The sequence below is a fragment of the Pleurodeles waltl genome, chromosome 7 (assembly GCF_031143425.1).
Source record: "Pleurodeles waltl isolate 20211129_DDA chromosome 7, aPleWal1.hap1.20221129, whole genome shotgun sequence".
Lineage (NCBI taxonomy): Eukaryota > Metazoa > Chordata > Amphibia > Caudata > Salamandridae > Pleurodeles > Pleurodeles waltl.
In genome coordinates, this window is record NC_090446.1 from 955,976,972 (window position 1) to 955,994,403 (window position 17,432).

The window sequence follows — 17,432 nt, forward strand, 5'->3', positions numbered from 1 at the left end:
TCACCCCCTCCCCCATCACACCAACCCCTAGCAAAAGCCTCACCATCACAACCCACCCATCCCAACACCAAGCCCTGCATGCGACCCCAAAGCATGGACACCCATCACCAAAGCATGCCCACTGCACACACACATCACCCCCACAAGCCACACTCACAAAAGCCCCCACAAGGAAATGCCTGCACATGGGTACACGGACACCCACCCATCACACGAAATGCCACACACAGAAGCAATAACCATACCTTTATACCCCTGCAGGACCCGAACGCCACCACACCGCCACGGAGGGTCCAGAGATGTCCATCCCACCCCCAGAAGAGGCCCCCAGCGATGACAGCAGCTCTGCCTCCCTGGAGCCAGACGACCAGCCCGGCCCATCGGGGACCTCTGGACAGTCGGTTCCCCACAGACAGCCACAGGCTACACCAGACCCAACCCCCTCTGGAAACACCAGCACAGCTCCCACCCAGTGGGCCCATGCCTTTGTCTCCAGGGCACGTAAATCAGCGGTGTGTCCACCACTACAGGGCACCCAGGTTGACCCACCACCCCAACAACAACAGGGACCTAGGGGCAGTGGTAGTGGGCACACCGGCCAGGGGACAGAGGCCCAGGAACGCAGGGGAACTGGGAGGGCTGCTGTGCGACAGGGGGGGGACAGGCCCGGGGAACCGACTCTCCAAGAGGCCCTCTCCACCATCATGGGAGCATACCACCGCTCCCAGGAGACGATGGCGACGGTACTGGCCCGGTTCCAGGAGATCCAGGAACTGCAGGAGGAACGGTACATGGGGTTCAGGGAGGAACTGAGGAACATCGGTTCCGCAATGGGGACCATCGTCCTGGCCCTTACCCAGATCGTCACCACATTGCGGGACCATGTGGCACCCCAAAGGGCCCCTGTCACTAGCCCAGGCCAGGAACAGCCTACCACCTCCGCTGGCGCCAGTGGACAGGAGGCCCCCACACAACGACAGGCCACCAGAACCCCACCTCCTGCAGAAGAAGAACCACCCCGCAAGCGGAACCTGAGATCTCACAAGAAGACAGAGTAGGATTGCAAGACCCCCGCCAGCCTAAGATACCCCCTGATGTCATCCCACTGTCCCACATTGTCACCCTGTCCAACCTTGAACTGCCCCTGCTCCATCCTTCCACAGGCATATGGACAATGCACCTGTGCAACTGAGAACTGGACTCTGCCATGGACATTACTCCACCCCCACCCATCCCCGCTTCCCAATCATTTACCTATATCTAGCACTTTAAATAAATCACTTATTCCACTTAAATAAACAGGAGTCTGCTTGTATTCTTAACAAATGTATTACACATAACGGTTCAATAATGTCCAGTTACTTTGTGATGACAACATACCAATTTCAGTAAGCTTTAGTCCATGGGCAAACAAAGCTGAAGTCAGGCAGTGGGTCATACAGCTCTGAAAAGGGAAGGGAAAGTCACAAATCAGTTAACAGGAACTGGGGGAAACACAGACAGTGGAGACGCATGAGGCCTCAAGTAAATGTAAATTGGGGTGGCTGTTTCTTACCTGTGTGCTACTGAAAGTATTGTTGTATGACTGTAACCCTGTTGTCCGTGTCGTCCCCGTCGTCTTCCTCTTCTTCACTCTCCACAGACTCCACAGCTGCAACAACACCACCATCTGGACCATCCTCCCGCAGAAAAGGCACCTGGCGTCGCAATGCAAGATTGTGAAGCATACAGCAGGCCACGATGATCTGGCACACCTTCTTTGGTGAGTACATGAGGGATCCCCCTGTCATATGCAGGCACCTAAACCTGGCCTTCAGGACCCCGAAGGTCCTTTCTATGATCCTCCTAGTTCGCCCATGGGCCTCATTGTAGCGTTCCTCTGCCCTTGTCCTGGGATTCCTCACTGGGGTCAGTAGCCACGACAGGTTGGGGTAACCAGAGTCACCAATTAGCCACACACGGTGTCTCTGTAGCTGTTCCATCACATAAGGGATGCTGCTATTTCGCATGACATACGCGTCATGCACTGACCCAGGGAACTTGGCATTTACATGGGAGATGTACTGGTCAGCCAAACAGACCACCTGGACATTCATCGAATGATAACTTTTTCTGTTTCGGTACACCTGCTCACTGTCTTTGGGGGGAACCAAAGCCACATGGGTCCCATCAATGGCCCCAATGATGTTGGGGATATGTCCAAGGGCATAGAAATCACCCTTCACTGTAGCCAATTCGCCCACCTCCGGGAAAATAATGTAGCTCCGCATGTATTTCATCAGGGCAGACAACACTCTGGACAAAACCTTTGAAAACATAGGCTGAGACATCCCAGATGATATGGCCACTGTTGTCTGAAACGACCCACTTGCCAAAAAATGGAGTACTGACAGAACCTGCACCAGAGGGGGAATCCCTGTGGGTTGGCGGATGGGGGACATCAGGTCTGGCTCCAGCTGGGCACATAGTTCATGTATAGTTGCTCTATCAAGCCGGTATGTAAGTATGATATGTAGTTCTTCCATTGTCGACAGGTCCACCAGCGGTCGGTACACGGGAGGATTCATCCTTCTCCTCGCAAGTCCCAGCGGACGGTGCCTAGGAAGGACAACATGGAGCACAGAGTCAAGCAACCCACAGGTTCGTTCACACAGCTTGCACAGTACACGAATCGCTATGCATGGAACGGCTTGTATGAGTGGCAATGCAAGGCCTAGGCCCGTGTGATGCAGTAGAAATCATGCCATGTGGGCCCTTGAAATGGCGGCTGCCTGACCTGTGAAGTGTGACAGTGGGATGTGAGGTCACTGCGCTGGCGTGGCACACCGTGGCGGTAGGCGGTCGAAGACCGCGGCGCAAAGCAGCATTGGTTAACATTGAACCCTATGGGTCTCAGGAGCCAATGACGATGTGCGCCTGCGGTCGCGGTACGCACCGCCGCGGTACGCACCGACGCGGGCGTGACCGCCATTTTCTATCTGATTAATCACTCGAGACCTGATCATCCACAGGAGAGAACCTATACTGCAAGTGCTGCTGTGACCTCGGTCTGGGAGATACAATGGCTGCTGCGACTGGGGAAAGGGCCCCTGCCTTCACTTCCGAAGAATTGGAGAAACTTGTTGATGGGGTCCTCCCCCAGTATGCGCTACTCTACGGTCCTCCAGACCAACAGGTTAGTACACAGGGTGCACGCTGAATGGGCTATGCCTGTGTTGAGTGGGGTGTATGTAAGATGGTGGGGAGGGGAGCGAATGAGGAGTGCAACGCACGACAGATGGGAACATGTGCCACATGGCAAGGTTGGGGAGGGGAGCCACTCACATCTACCATGCTGAAAAGTGATGATATTTCCTTTCCCACCCTGTACATGTCAAATAGGTCAGCGCCCATCAGAAGGTCGACATTTGGCGTGCCATCGCCAAAGACGTCCGGGCCCTGGGGGTCCACAACAGACGGGGCACCCACTGCCAAAAGAGGTGGGAGGACATCCGCCGCGGGACCAGAAAGACCGCCGAGCCTCTGCTGGGGATGGCCTCCCAACGTAGGAGGGGTGCCAGCCGCCAATTGACCCCCCTGATGTCCCGGATCCTGGCGGTGGCCTACCCCGATTTGGATGGGCGCGTGAGGACATCACAGCAGACACAAGGGGGTGAGTATCAGCACATTCTGCTATCTTTGCGCACAGTGGAGGTGTCTGGGTGGGGGAGGAGGGCTGTGGGTAACTCAAGGCCAGGGCGCTTTCTGTAGGCTAGTCCCCTCCGTTAGCCATGGCCCTGTGCCCCCGCCCCCCACCTCTGTAGGGTGCCAAGTACAGCTATCCATGGTCCTGCATCACCCATGTGTGCATTTGTCGTCCATAGACCTGTAGGCCTAGTCACAAGAACTGAGTAGTGTACCCCGATTGCGCAGCGTAGTTCAGGGGGCTTCTGTGTCTGTCCTCTCCGCCAACGGTGTTGCCAATGCATGCACTCAACCTGTCTTCATTTTTCCCCCCCACCCATTTTCTTTTTCTTCCTGTGCATGTGTGCATTAGCATCATCAGGCGGAGGAGAAGTGGCATCGGCGCACGAGGGAGCTGCATCTCACATGGCCCCGGAGGGCCATGCAACGGACTCCGAGTTCAGCAGTGAGACGGAGGGCGAGGGGAGCTCCACAACGGGGACCTGTGGAGACGTCAGCGACACGTCCTCGGAAGGGAGCTCCCTTGCGGTGGCGGCAACATCCGTGCCCACCGCAACTACAGGTACAGCCGCCACCCAGCGCACCAGCTCCGCCCTCCAAGCAGCCCCTCAGCGTTCGCCCCGTGCCCGCTCGCACACCAAGGCGGGCATCTCTTTCGCCCCAGGCACCTCAGGCCCTGCCCCAGTTAGCCCTGCTGCCCTCAGTGAGGAGGTCATTGACCTCCTCCGGACGCTCATTGTTGGGCAGTCTACCCTTTTGAATGCCATCCAGGGGGTGGAAAGGGAGGTGCATGTGAGCAATGCATACCTGGAGGGCATTCATTCGGGTCAGGCTGCCCATCAGCGATCGTTCAACGCTCTGGCCTCAGCACTGACGGCAGCCATTGTCCCTGTCTCCAGCCTCCCTCTTCTAACTCCCTCCACCCAGTCCCAGTCTCCTGTTCCTCAGCCTATCCCATCCACACCATCAGACCAGCCTGCACACACCTCAACACCCAAGGGCAGCTCATCCAGACATAAGCACCACAGATCCCACAAGCATTCACACAAACAACATCCAGATGCAGACATGCCAACAGTCACTACCACCTCTGTGTCCCCCTCCTCCTCGTCTCCCTCCTCCCTCCCTGTGACGTCTCCACTCACACCTTCATGCACACCACCATCAGCCAGTACTTCCATCACCAGCACACCCTCCATTACAGTCAGCACACGTGCAGTCACCACCCCCACTGCCATTTACACGTCCCCTGTGTCCTCTCCCACTGTGTCTGTCACCCCCTCTTCCAAACCACACAAACGCAGGTAGCCACCCACCCAACAGCCATCCACCTCACGACAGCCTCCAGCCCAAGCACCTGCACCTGCACCCAAAGACAGCACACTTGACTCTCCTACAACCACATCCTCTTCCTCCACTCCCATACCCACTGCACCTACCGTTCCCATTGCTCCTAAAAAACTTTTCCTCTCCAAAATTAACCTCTTTGCATCACCTGACCCACCCCCTCCATGTGGTAAGAGTCCAAAGAGCACCTCAGCCACCACCAGCCCTGCATCTAGTATCACCATAGTGCAGGGCTATTGGAGTCCACCAGCTCCTAGGGAAGGAACATCGGCCAGCAGCAAGGGGACAGCCAGCCCACCCCCTGGGAAGAGGACAAGAAAACTTAAGGGCCGGCGCGAAAAGCCTGAGACGGCTGCCACCACGGAGAGTGGCCTTGCCACGTCACCTGCCACATCATCTAAGGGAGGCAAGGGCCCGAGAGCTGCAGCGAAGGAGGGCAAGGGCAGCAGGGCGGAGAAGACATGCAGCAGCCGAGCGCACCAGGAGGGCCCCACCAGCCCCATACCGGGTGTGACGGACGACACCCACGGGCACAAGACTCCATCACAGGAGGGCCCGCTACCGCAAGGTCGGAGGGCGACTAAGCGGGGAGTCTTGGCCAGGTCTGGCTCCCTTGAAAGACAGGACAAGCACCGCTGAGGAGGGCCCCGCCAAGACAGGCACCGCTGAACAGGGCCCCGCCGTGAGGAGCACCGCTGAAGAGGGCCCCGCCAAGACAGGCACCGCTGAACAGGGCCCCGCCGTGAAAAGCACCGCTGAACAGGACCCCGCCGTGAGGAGCACCGCTGAAGAGGGCCCCACCAAGACAGGCACCGCTGAACTGGGCCCCGCCGTGAAAAGCACCGCTGAACAGGGCCCTGCCGTCTCAAGCACCGCTCCGCTGGGCCCTTCCTGTCAAGCACCGCTCCGCTGGGCCCTTCCTGTCAAGCACCGCTCCGCTGGGCCCTTCCTGTCAAGCACAGCTCCGCTGGGGCCTTCATCTCAAGCACCGCTCCGCTGGGCCCTTCATCTCAAGCACCGCTCCGCTGGGGCCTTCATCTCAAGCACCGCTCCGCTGGGCCCTTCCTGTCAAGCACCGCTCCGCTGGGCCCTTCCTGTCAAGCACCGCTCCGCTGGGCCCTTCATCTCAAGCACCGCTCCGCTGGGCCCTTCCTGTCAAGCACCGCTCCGCTGGGGCCTTCATCTCAAGCACCGCTCCGCTGGGCCCTTCATCTGAAGCACCGCTCCGCTGGGCCCTTCCTGTCAAGCACCGCTCCGCTGGGGCCTTCATCTCAAGCACCGCTCCGCTGGGCCCTTCATCTCAAGCACCGCTCCGCTGGGGCCTTCATCTCAAGCACCGCTCCGCTGGGCCCTTCCTATCAAGCACCGCTCCGCTGGGCCCTTCCTGTCAAGCACGGCTCCGCTGGGCCCTTCATCTCAAGCACCGCTCCGCTGGGCCCTTCCTGTCAAGCACCGCTCCGCTGGGGCCTTCATCTCAAGCACCGCTCCGCTGGGCCCTTCATCTCAAGCACCGCTCCGCTGGGCACCGTCTCAAGCACCGCTGGTCCATTGACAGTGCCGGTTCTGTGTCGAGCAGGTGTTCACGAAGCACTCTGGGCACCATGCCTCCTCCAATACCAGTGGAGTCGGTTATCCATCTGATGGACTGTGGCTTTGCACTCCCCAGGATGGTACAGTGGGCATGGAGGCCCCTCGTGGATCTGGCGTCGTGGACTCATGTGGCTGAGGTGCCCCCCTTCCCTTCCCCCTGAGGTGCCTGTTGTTTTCTCATCTGATGCCCCAGCAGTGTTCTCTCCAATGGTTTCCGGTCTCCTGTGTGGGCTTTGCCCATGTGTTTGTACACATTGGCCCACGGACTATGGATATTGAACGGACTGTGCAGGACTTATTGACTATGTTTATACTTTGCACTATGTTCATTATTTCTTTTGTATATTTCATATGGCATATTTACCATGACTTAAATGAACCTATTTTATACATAAATTTTAAACTTCATTTGAATTATGTCTTTGCATTCTTCCGGGGGGCTTGGGGGTGTCACTCTGACTTGTTGCTCTGCATTGGTGTGTAGGTATTGGGGGGGTGGGTTGGGGGGGTGGGTGTATCGCGTATGTGTGTGCCCGTAAGCTTTCCTCCTCCCCCCTCCCCTGTGTCGTAGGTGCAGTACTCACCGTTGTCATCTGCGCCGGCGTTCGTACTCCTGGTAGATGAGCAGGTAGACAATAGCCGGTAGGATGTGTAATTCGGGCTCCATGCTGTCCTCCTTCCTCGTGGAGTGTGTATAGGTGAGCGTTTTCCCGTTCGTAGTCTGTTTCCGCCGTGTTTTTATCGGCGGGGCTCCCGCCCCGGAAAAGGTGGCGGATTGGTGAGTTGTGATAGGGTGGGCGGTACATTGTCTGCCGCCTGCCTGTTGGCGGTGACCGCCGCGCTGTTTGTCGGTCCCGCCGTGGTGGTCGGAGTGTTAATGTGGCGGGCTGTGTTGGCGGTTCCTGCCAGGGTCAGAATTCCATTTTTTGGACCGCCTGCCTGTTGGCGGGTTGGCCGCCGCTTTATCACCGACCGCCAGGGTTAGAATGACCCCCTATACTCCCTTCAGAAGTAAGTCATACACAAATTATATACACTAGTATGCAAAAAGAGGTGTAAATACAGTTAGAAAACAGTGCAAATACTGAAAATCACAATAGATAAAAATGGGCCTGGAGGAACACAAACCATATACTAAGAAAGTGGAATGCGAATGTTGGTTTCCCACCCAGGCAAGTGTAGTGTGTAGAGGGTCGCTGGAATTACTAGAAAACAAAGGTAAGTACTAGAACCAAACCCAGAGCCCAGATAAGCAGGAGTAAAACACAGTAACTTTCCCAGAACACACAGAAACACGAGAAAGAAGATTATTCAAGAACCAGAAGAGATTGCAAGGCACCAACAGTGGATTCCTGGACCTAAAGACCTGTGGAAGAAGGAGACCAAGTCCAAGAAGCACAGAAGAATCCAGAGAGAAGAGGAGCCGGGTGAAGGTACAAAAGAAGAACCACTGGTGAAGAACAACAGTCAGTACTGCACTCAAGAAGATGGATGCGGGTTCCTGGTTGTTGCAGATGATGTCCCACGCTGGATGGAGGATTCCAGTCTGGTTTGCGTCACTGGCGTCCGCCAACAAACCTTGGCACACTCAAAGCTCACAGTTAGTGGAAAAATGGTGCTGACCGGGACCAGAAGGGACCTGGTGGACTCTACCCAGGAGAGGGAGTCAGAGGGGGCTCTCAGCAACTCAGAGAGCCCACATAAGACCACCTGCTGGGACTGGCCACTCAGATGCTCCCAGAGTTCGCTCCCAACTTGGAATCCAAGATGGCAAAACCAAGGGAACCTCTGGAGGAGCTCTGAGCACCACCCCTGGGGTGGTGATGAACAGGGGAGTGGTAACTCCCTTTTCCTTTGCCCAGTTTTGCGCCAGAGCAGAGACTGGGGGTCCCTGAACCGGTGTAGACTGGTTTATGCAAGGAGGGCACCAAATGTGCCCTTCAAAGCATTTCCAGTGGCTTGGGAAGGCTACCCCTCTCAAGCCTGTAACACTTATTTCCAAAGGGAGAGGGTGTAATACTCCTCTCCCAAAGGAATCCTTTGTTCTGCCTTCCTGAGCTTGAGCTTCTAAAGTAACAGGAGGGCAGAAACCTGCCTGAGAGGTGGCAGCAGCTGGGCTGCCTGGAAAACCTCAGAAGGCTGGAATGGCAATATTGGGGATCCCTAAGGAGCCCACAGAGTGCATGGAATCATACAACCAATGCTGGCAGAAGCCTTGGGGAATTATTCCAACACGTTTGATACCAAACAGGCCTATGTTCGGAGTTACCATTATGAACCAGGACATAGGTAGTGACCTATGTCTAGTACACGTATAAAGCGGCGTCCCGCACTCACGAAGTCCGGAAAAATGGTACTGGAGGTCGCGGGGTACCTCTGCTAGTGCAGGGGTGCCCTCACACACAGGTACTCTGCACCATGCCCCTATAGGGGTGACTTATAAATGACCTGGTACAGTGTAAATGGCAGTGAAACGGTGCATGCACCTTTCACACCGGCCGCAATGGCAGTCCTGCAGAAGCTTTTGCATGGGCTCCCTATGGGTGGCAAAAGATATGCTGGAACCTCAATGCCCTGGGCACCTAGGTACCATATACTAGTGACTTATAATGGGGCACCAGTATGCCAATTGTGGGTGAAATACTGGTTTACCAGTATGCAACAACCAAATTTAGAGGAGAGAGAGCATAATCACTGGGGTCCTGATTAGCAGGATCCCAATGAACACAGTCAAGCACACTGACATCAGGCAGAAAATGGGGGTAACCATGGCAAAAAGAGGGTACTTTCCTACACTGCTCTTTGGCAGAGAAGTGTTATTTATTTGGCCTATTCAAAGCTACAGATGACTGTATATTGTTTGTAATTCTTCGAACCTCAGTACCCAGCAGACTGTGCTCTCTGGTGATGGGTTACGCCTTGGTAGCTTTTGGAACTACAGTTCCTACCATTCTTCTGGCAGTATACCAGAAAAGTATTTTAAAAACGGTCGGAAGAGTATGGAATTATTCTTGAAAAAGCAGCAGTAGTTAAAAGAAACACTGTACTACTGGTTCCTTACTGGTCACTCTGGCGCTGTGGAGCATCTGCCGCATTTTGAAGAATTCCTATTCGGACAATGAAAGACTTCTAATTGCTGTGCAGGAAATCTTCACCTTCTGAAGGAGCTACTCCTGCTTTTTTGTAATGTTTACTTGACTTAGTAATTCTTAGGGTTAGTAAATGTAGTTAGTCTTTGTGAATGTTAAGATTTTCTGCTATTGGACATTGGCTTGACCTATTCCTCAGGAGGATATATCTTGTTCTTTTCTATGAGTATATTTGAGTATTTTCTGATTTAGGATAGTAGCAAGTGCGGATAACAGTCTACTGCAGTTCACCTTAGGAAACTGTCACATTCCAATAAGGTACATATCCTTCAATTCTTTTTGTGTAATACTCCAGAACACAATTTGGGCAGATTAGTTAATTATTTTCCTATAAAGGTTTCTCTATTCTGGTACTGAAGATTACAAACATTGCCCCAAAGCAGATGAGGTTCTCTCTTTCCCCTACAGTTTCTCCTTTTGATGGTGGTGTTAGCCTAATTTGGATTGGTGATCTGTAGTCAAGGTCACTATAATATTCCAGTAAGTTCTGACACTAGGCCTCTTTGAAGCAAGCCAGACTCCTGTGAATGCTGGGTGAGTGACAGATGTCCCTTTGAAGTGCAGGGAAAGCCCCCTACCCTTTCCTGCTTCATATTTCCCCAAACGTACTGCATATGGATTTGTGTCGCACCTTTGCTCAGAAGCCCCTCAAGAGCAGCTACGTACTAGTACTCTAGGGCAGGTGGTCTTCATTTTCCTCAGTGATGTCCCCTCAGCTAGCAGGGAAATTATCAGGCTGTGCCGCTAGTCCTATTCACAGGTAGACGTCTTGAAGAGCTTCCTCCCCTCATGCAGCCCAGCTGGCTGTTCAGCAGATGGCAAAGTTGAGGGTCTCAAACTCCCCTACTTATAGTTCATTTCCAGACACCAAGTATGATATAGGGTCTGGACCTTTGCAGTTTTATGTTGGGGTTCTGCTTCTTTCAAATGGGCAGCTCTCCACTTCATCCTTCCTCCTGAAAAGACATAGCAGGCAGGACTCCGAAGCTGATTAACCCAAAACAAGATTCATAGAAGTGACCAGAGTTCATATCTGGATGTCTGCCACAGTGATATAAGCATCCAAGGTTTAGCCCAGGGCCCCATCCCTACTGTTTATGATTCTCTTATCACCCTCATCCCTTTCCTAATATGTGCCCAGGCTCCTTTCTTGTGACCCCTAACTAAATCAAACAGACCCCTTTCAGTGTACGGGGGAAGCCTGGCTCTTCCCCCTTTTCAGTATGTGTCCCACCAATCTTACAGGAATGCAGCAATACTGAAATCTGTCTGGAAGGGATTCCTCTACCACCTCTACGCATTGTTTCACCATGCAGGCCTGGGTCTCCCAAAATGGAACCCAGGGTCCTAATTCATACAATGTACCATTCCAAAGGACAAATACACCCGGTGCATGTAAGCAGCATACACACACTACACAGCACTGTATCCTCCCTGTACTGTACCTCTCATAGGCACACATACATCAAGCACATACATCTAACTTGCATGCACTGCACAATGCTATATCTTTTATGTATTACACCATGCATATGCACACATACACCTAGTGCATACACTTAACATGCATGCACTATACAGCACTATGGGGGTCATTCTGACCCTGGCGGTCATCGACCGCCAGGGTCGACGACCACGGAAGCACCGCCAACAGGCTGGCGGTGCTTCCTTTGCAATTCGGCGTTCGCCCAGCCGGGTCCGGCGGTTTCCCGCCGGATTTCCCCCGGCTGGGAGAATCCTCCATGGGGATTCCGACCCCCTTACCGCCAGGATGGCGGGAACGGGTGTTGTGGGGCCCCTGGGGGCCCCTGCACTGCCCATGCCTCTGGCATGGGCAGTGCAGGGGCCCCCTAACAGGGCCCCAGAAAGATTTTCACTGTCTGCATTGCAGACAGTGAAAATCGCGACGGGTGCAACTGCACCCGTCGCACCCCTGCAACTCCGCCGGCTCCATTCGGAGCCGGCTTCATTGTTGCAGGGCCTTTCCCGCTGGGCCGGCGGGCGCTCTTTTGGCGCTCGCCCGCCGGCCCAGCGGGAAAGTCGAAATGGCCTCCGCGGTCTTCTGACCGCAGAGCGGCCAGTTGGCGGTTCCCGCCAGGGTCAGAATGACCCTCTATGTCTGTCATGTATTGTACCACTCATAGGCTTACATACACCCAGCACTTATATTTAACATGCATGCAGTGCCCAGGATAACATCCTTAATGGACTGTACAACTCACAGGCACACATGCACCCAGTGCATGCATTCAACATGCACACACTGCACAGTACTGCATTATTCATTGCATTGTACCCTTCAAAGGCACACATTCCCCCGGCACAGATACACCACTCATGTGCTGCGCCACACCACACACCAAACCAAACTAGGCCAGGGGGTAAGTTAAGCACATAGCAGCGGAACTTTAACATGAGTGAGGCTGTAGGCCTCAATCCAGTGACACAGGTTTAAAAGGACCTGCTCTCTTATTGTGCCATATTCTGATCCATTCACAGGGAGCTCTCAACTTCACCTCGCTTGCAAGAAAAATCAGAATACTGAATGAGATGTGCCAAAGAAGCCTGTGTGAAAGATGCCTACTCCTCTGAAATCAGACCTCAGTCAAGACAGAGGTGGACTGTATAATATATAGGCATTTTCTAAACTGAGATAAATACTAGGTTAGAAAACCAACTGTAAGGAAACGTCTCTATTTGCATGAACACCCTCAAAGGTTTGAAGTAATGCTGCTGGTTGTTCAACTCTGCTGGTGTGAAGAAGTAAAAACATCTCTCTCAGCCGGACACTGCAGACTGGTAGAGAACTTTTAAACTGCTGTAGGAGGCTGGACTGGCTTGTAGTGAGTACCAAGGGGTACTTGCACCTTGCACCAGGCCCAGTTATCCCTTATTAGTGTATAGGGTGTCTAGCAGCTTAGGCTGATAGATAATGGTAGCTTAGCAGAGCAGCTTAGGCTGAACTAGGAGACGTGTGAAGCTACTACAGTACCACTTAGTGTCATATGCACAATATCATAAGAAAACACAATACACATTTATACTAAAAATAAAGGTACTTTATTTTTATGACAATATGCCAAAGTATCTTAGAGTGTACCCTCAGTGAGAGGATAGGAAATATACACAAGATATATATACACAATAGCAAAAATATGCAGTATAGTCTTAGAAAACAGTGCAAACAATGTATAGTTACAATAGGATGCAATGGGGAAACATAGGGATAGGGGCAACACAAACCATATACTCCAAAAGTGGAATGCGAACCACGAATGGACCCCAAACCTATGTGACCTTGTAGAGGGTCGCTGGGACTATTAGAAAATAGTGAGAGTTAGAAAAATAACCCTCCCCAAGACCCTGTAAAGTGAGTGCAAAGTGCACTAAAGTTCCCCTAAGGACAAAGAAGTCGTGTTAGAGGAATAATGCAGGAAAGACACAAACCAACAATGCAACAACTGTGGATTTCCAATCTCGGGTACCTGTGGAACAAGGGGACCAAGTCCAAAAGTCACAAGCAAGTCGGAGATGGGCAAATGCCCAGGAAATGCCAGCTGCGGGTGCAAAGAAGCTTCTACTGGACAGAAGAAGCTGAGGTTTCTGCAGGAACGAAAAGGGCTAGAGACTTCCCCTTTGGTGGACGGATCCCTCTCGCCGTGGAGAGTGTTTTCCCGCCGAAGGAACGCCAACAAGCCTTGCTAGCTGCAAATCGTGCGGTTAGCGTTTTTGGACGCTGCTGAGGCCCAGGAGGGACCAGGAGGTCGCAAATTGGACCAGCAGAGAGAGGGGACGTCGAGTAAGACAAGGAGCCCTCTCTGAAGCAGGTAGCACCCGGAGAAGTGCCAGAAACAGGCACTACGAGGATGCGTGAAACGGTGCTCGCCGAAGTTGCACAAAGGAGTCCCACGTCGCCGGAGACCAACTTAGAACGTCGTGCAATGCAGGTTAGAGTGCCGTAGACCCAGGCTTGGCTGTGCACAAAGGATTTCCGCCGGAAGTGCACAGGGGCCGGAGTAGCTGCAAAAGTCGCGGTTCCCAGCAATGCAGCCCAGCGAGGTGAGGCAAGGACCTACCTCCACCAAACTTGGACTGAAGAGTCACTGGACTGTGGGGGTCACTTGGACAGAGTCGCTGGATTCGAGGGACCTCGCTCGTCGTGCTGAGAGGAGACCCAAGGGACCGGTAATGCAGCTTTTTGGTGCCTGCGGTTGCAGGGGGAAGATTCCGTCGACCCACGGGAGATTTCTTCGGAGCTTCTGGTGCAGAGAGGAGGCAGACTACCCCCACAGCATGCACAAGCAGGAAAACAGTCGAGAAGGCGGCAGGATCAGCGTTACAGAGTTGCAGTAGTCGTCTTTGCTACTATGTTGCAGGTTTGCAGGCTTCCAGCGCGGTCAGCAGTCGATTCCTTGGCAGAAGGTGAAGAGAGAGATGCAGAGGAACTCGGATGAGCTCTTGCATTCGTTATCTAAAGTTTCCCCAGAGACAGAGACCCTAAATAGCCAGAAAAGAGGGTTTGGCTATCTAGGAGAGAGGATAGGCTACTAACACCTGAAGGAGCCTATCAGAAGGAGTCTCTGACGTCACCTGGTGGCACTGGCCACTCAGAGCAGTCCAGTGTGCCAGCAGCACCTCTGTTTCCAAGATGGCAGAGGTCTGGAGCACACTGGAGGAGCTCTGGACACCTCCCAGGGGAGGTGCAGGTCAGGGGAGTGGTCACTCCCCTTTCCTTTGTCCAGTTTCGCGCCAGAGCAGGGCTAAGGGGTCCCTGAACCGGTGTAGACTGGCTTATGCAGAATTGGGCACCTCTGTGTCCAACAAAGCATTTCCAGAGGCTGGGGGAGGCTACTCCTCCCCTCCCTTCACACCATTTTCCAAAGGGAGAGGGTGTCACACCCTCTCTCAGAGGAAGTTCTTTGTTCTGCCATCCTGGGCCAGGCCTGGCTGGACCCCAGGAGGGCAGATGCCTGTCTGAGGGGTTGGCAGCAGCAGCAGCTGCAGTGAAACCCCAGGAAGGGCAGTTTGGCAGTACCAGGGTCTGTGCTACAGACCACTGGGATCATGGGATTGTGCAAACTATGCCAGGATGGCATAGAGGGGGCAATTCCATGATCATAGACATGTTACATGGCCATATTCGGAGTTACCATTGTGAAGCTACATATAGGTAGTGACCTATATGTAGTACACGCGTGTAATGGTGTCCCCGCACTCACAAAGTTCAGGGAATTGGCTCTGAACAATGTGGGGGCACCTTGGCTAGTGCCAGGGTGCCCACACACTAAGTAACTTTGCACCTAACCTTTACCAGGTAAAGGTTAGACATATAGGTGACTTATAAGTTACTTAAGTGCAGTGTAAAATGGCTGTGAAATAACGTGGACGTTATTTCACTCAGGCTGCAGTGGCAGGCCTGTGTAAGAATTGTCAGAGCTCCCTATGGGTGGCAAAAGAAATGCTGCAGCCCATAGGGATCTCCTGGAACCCCAATACCCTGGGTACCTCAGTACCATATACTAGGGAATTATAAGGGTGTTCCAGTAAGCCAATGTAAATTGGTAAAAATGGTCACTAGCCTGTTAGTGACAATTTGGAAAGAAATGAGAGAGCATAACCACTGAGGTTCTGATTAGCAGAGCCTCAGTGAGACAGTTAGTCACTACACAGGTAACACATTCAGGCACACTTATGAGCACTGGGGCCCTGGGTTACCAGGGTCCCAGTGACACATACAACTAAAACAACATATATACAGTGAAAAATGGGGGTAACATGCCAGGCAAGATGGTACTTTCCTACACAACCCCCCCCCAAACGAAGGACAATAAGACTAGCCATGACCTGATGAGTCTTCATTGTCTAAGTGGAAATATCTGGAGAGTCCATCTGCATTGGAGTGGCTACTCCCAGGTCTATGTTCCACTGTATAGTCCATTCCCTGTAGGGATATGGACCACCTCAACAATTTAGGATTTTCACCTTTCATTTGTTTTAGCCAAAGTAGAGGTTTGTGGTCTGTCTGAACAATGAAGTGAGTGCCAAACAGGTATGGCCTCAACTTCTTCAGAGCCCAGACCACAGCAAAGGCCTCCCTCTCAATGGCAGACCAACGCTTTTCTCTAGGGGTCAACCTTCTACTAATAAAAGCAACAGGTTGATCCTGGCCCTCAGAATTAAGTTGTGATAGGACTGCCCCTACTCCTAATTCAGATGCATCAGTTTGGACATAGAATTTTTTAGAGTAACAAGGGCTTTTCAGGACAGGTGCAGAGCACATGGCCTGCTTCAGCTCCTCAAAAGCTTTCTGACAGTTTGCTGTCCATAATACCTTTTTAGGCATTTTCTTGGATGTGAGGTCATTAAGAGGGGCTGCAATGGAGCCATAGTTCTTAATGAACCTCCTGTAATACCCAGTGAGGCCTAGGAAGGCTCTCACCTGAGTCTGAGTGGTAGGGGGAACCCAATCAATAATTGTTTGGATTTTCCCCTGAAGTGGTGCAATCTGTTCCCCACCAACAAGGTGTCCCAGATAAACCACCTTACCCTGCCCTATCTGGCCCTTTGAAGCCTTGATAGTGAGGCCTGCCTTTTGCAGGGCCTCCAAAACTTTCCATAGGTGGACCAGGTGATCATCCCAGCTGGAGCTAAAGACAGCTATATCGTCCAAATATGCTGCACTGAAAGCTTCCAGCCCTTGCAGGACTGTGTTCACCAACCTCTGAAAAGTGGCAGGTGCATTTTGCAAACCAAAAGGCATTACAGTAAACTGGTAATGTCCTCCAATGGTAGAAAATGCAGTCTTAGGTTTAGCATCTTCTGATAATTTGATCTGCCAATACCCTGCAGTCAAATCAAAAGTGCTTAGATACTTGGCAGATGCCAGTGTATCTATGAGCTCATCTGCCCTGGGTATAGGGTGAGCATCAGTTTTGGTTACCAAGTTGAGACCTCTATAGTCTACACAAAACCGCATTTCCTTCTTTCCATCTTTGGAATGGGGTTTTGGTACCAGTACCACAGGAGAAGCCCATGGACTGTCAGAGTGCTCAACCACTCCTAGTTCTAACATTTTCTGGACCTCTTGCTTTATGCAGTCCCTGACATGGTCAGGCTGCCTATAGATCTTACTTTTGACAGGTAAACTGTCTCCAGTATCTATAGTGTGCTCACACCAAGAAGTGGTACCTGGCACAGTAGAGAAGAGTTCAGAGAATTGATCTAGGAGATTTATGCAATTATCTTTCTGCTCAGCAGTAAGACAATCAGCCAAAACTACACCTTCCACCAGAGCATCTTATTCTGTGGAAGAGAAGAGATCAGGTAGAGGATCACTGTTTTCTTCCTGTCCCTCATCAGTTGCCATGAGCAGGGTGAGATCAGCCCTGTCATAGTAGGGTTTCAGGCGGTTGACATGGAGCACCCTAAGGGGTCTCCTGGCAGTGCCTAAGTCAACTAAATAGGTGACTTCTCCCTTCTTTTCAACAATTGTGTGGGGACCACTCCATTTATCTTGGAGTCCTCTTGGGGCCACAGGCTCCAAGACCCACACTTTCTGCCCTGGTTGGTACTGAACCAAAACAGCCTTCTGATCATGCCATTGCTTCTGGAGCTCTTGGCTGGCCTGAAGGTTTTTACTGGCCTTTTTCATGTACTCAGCCA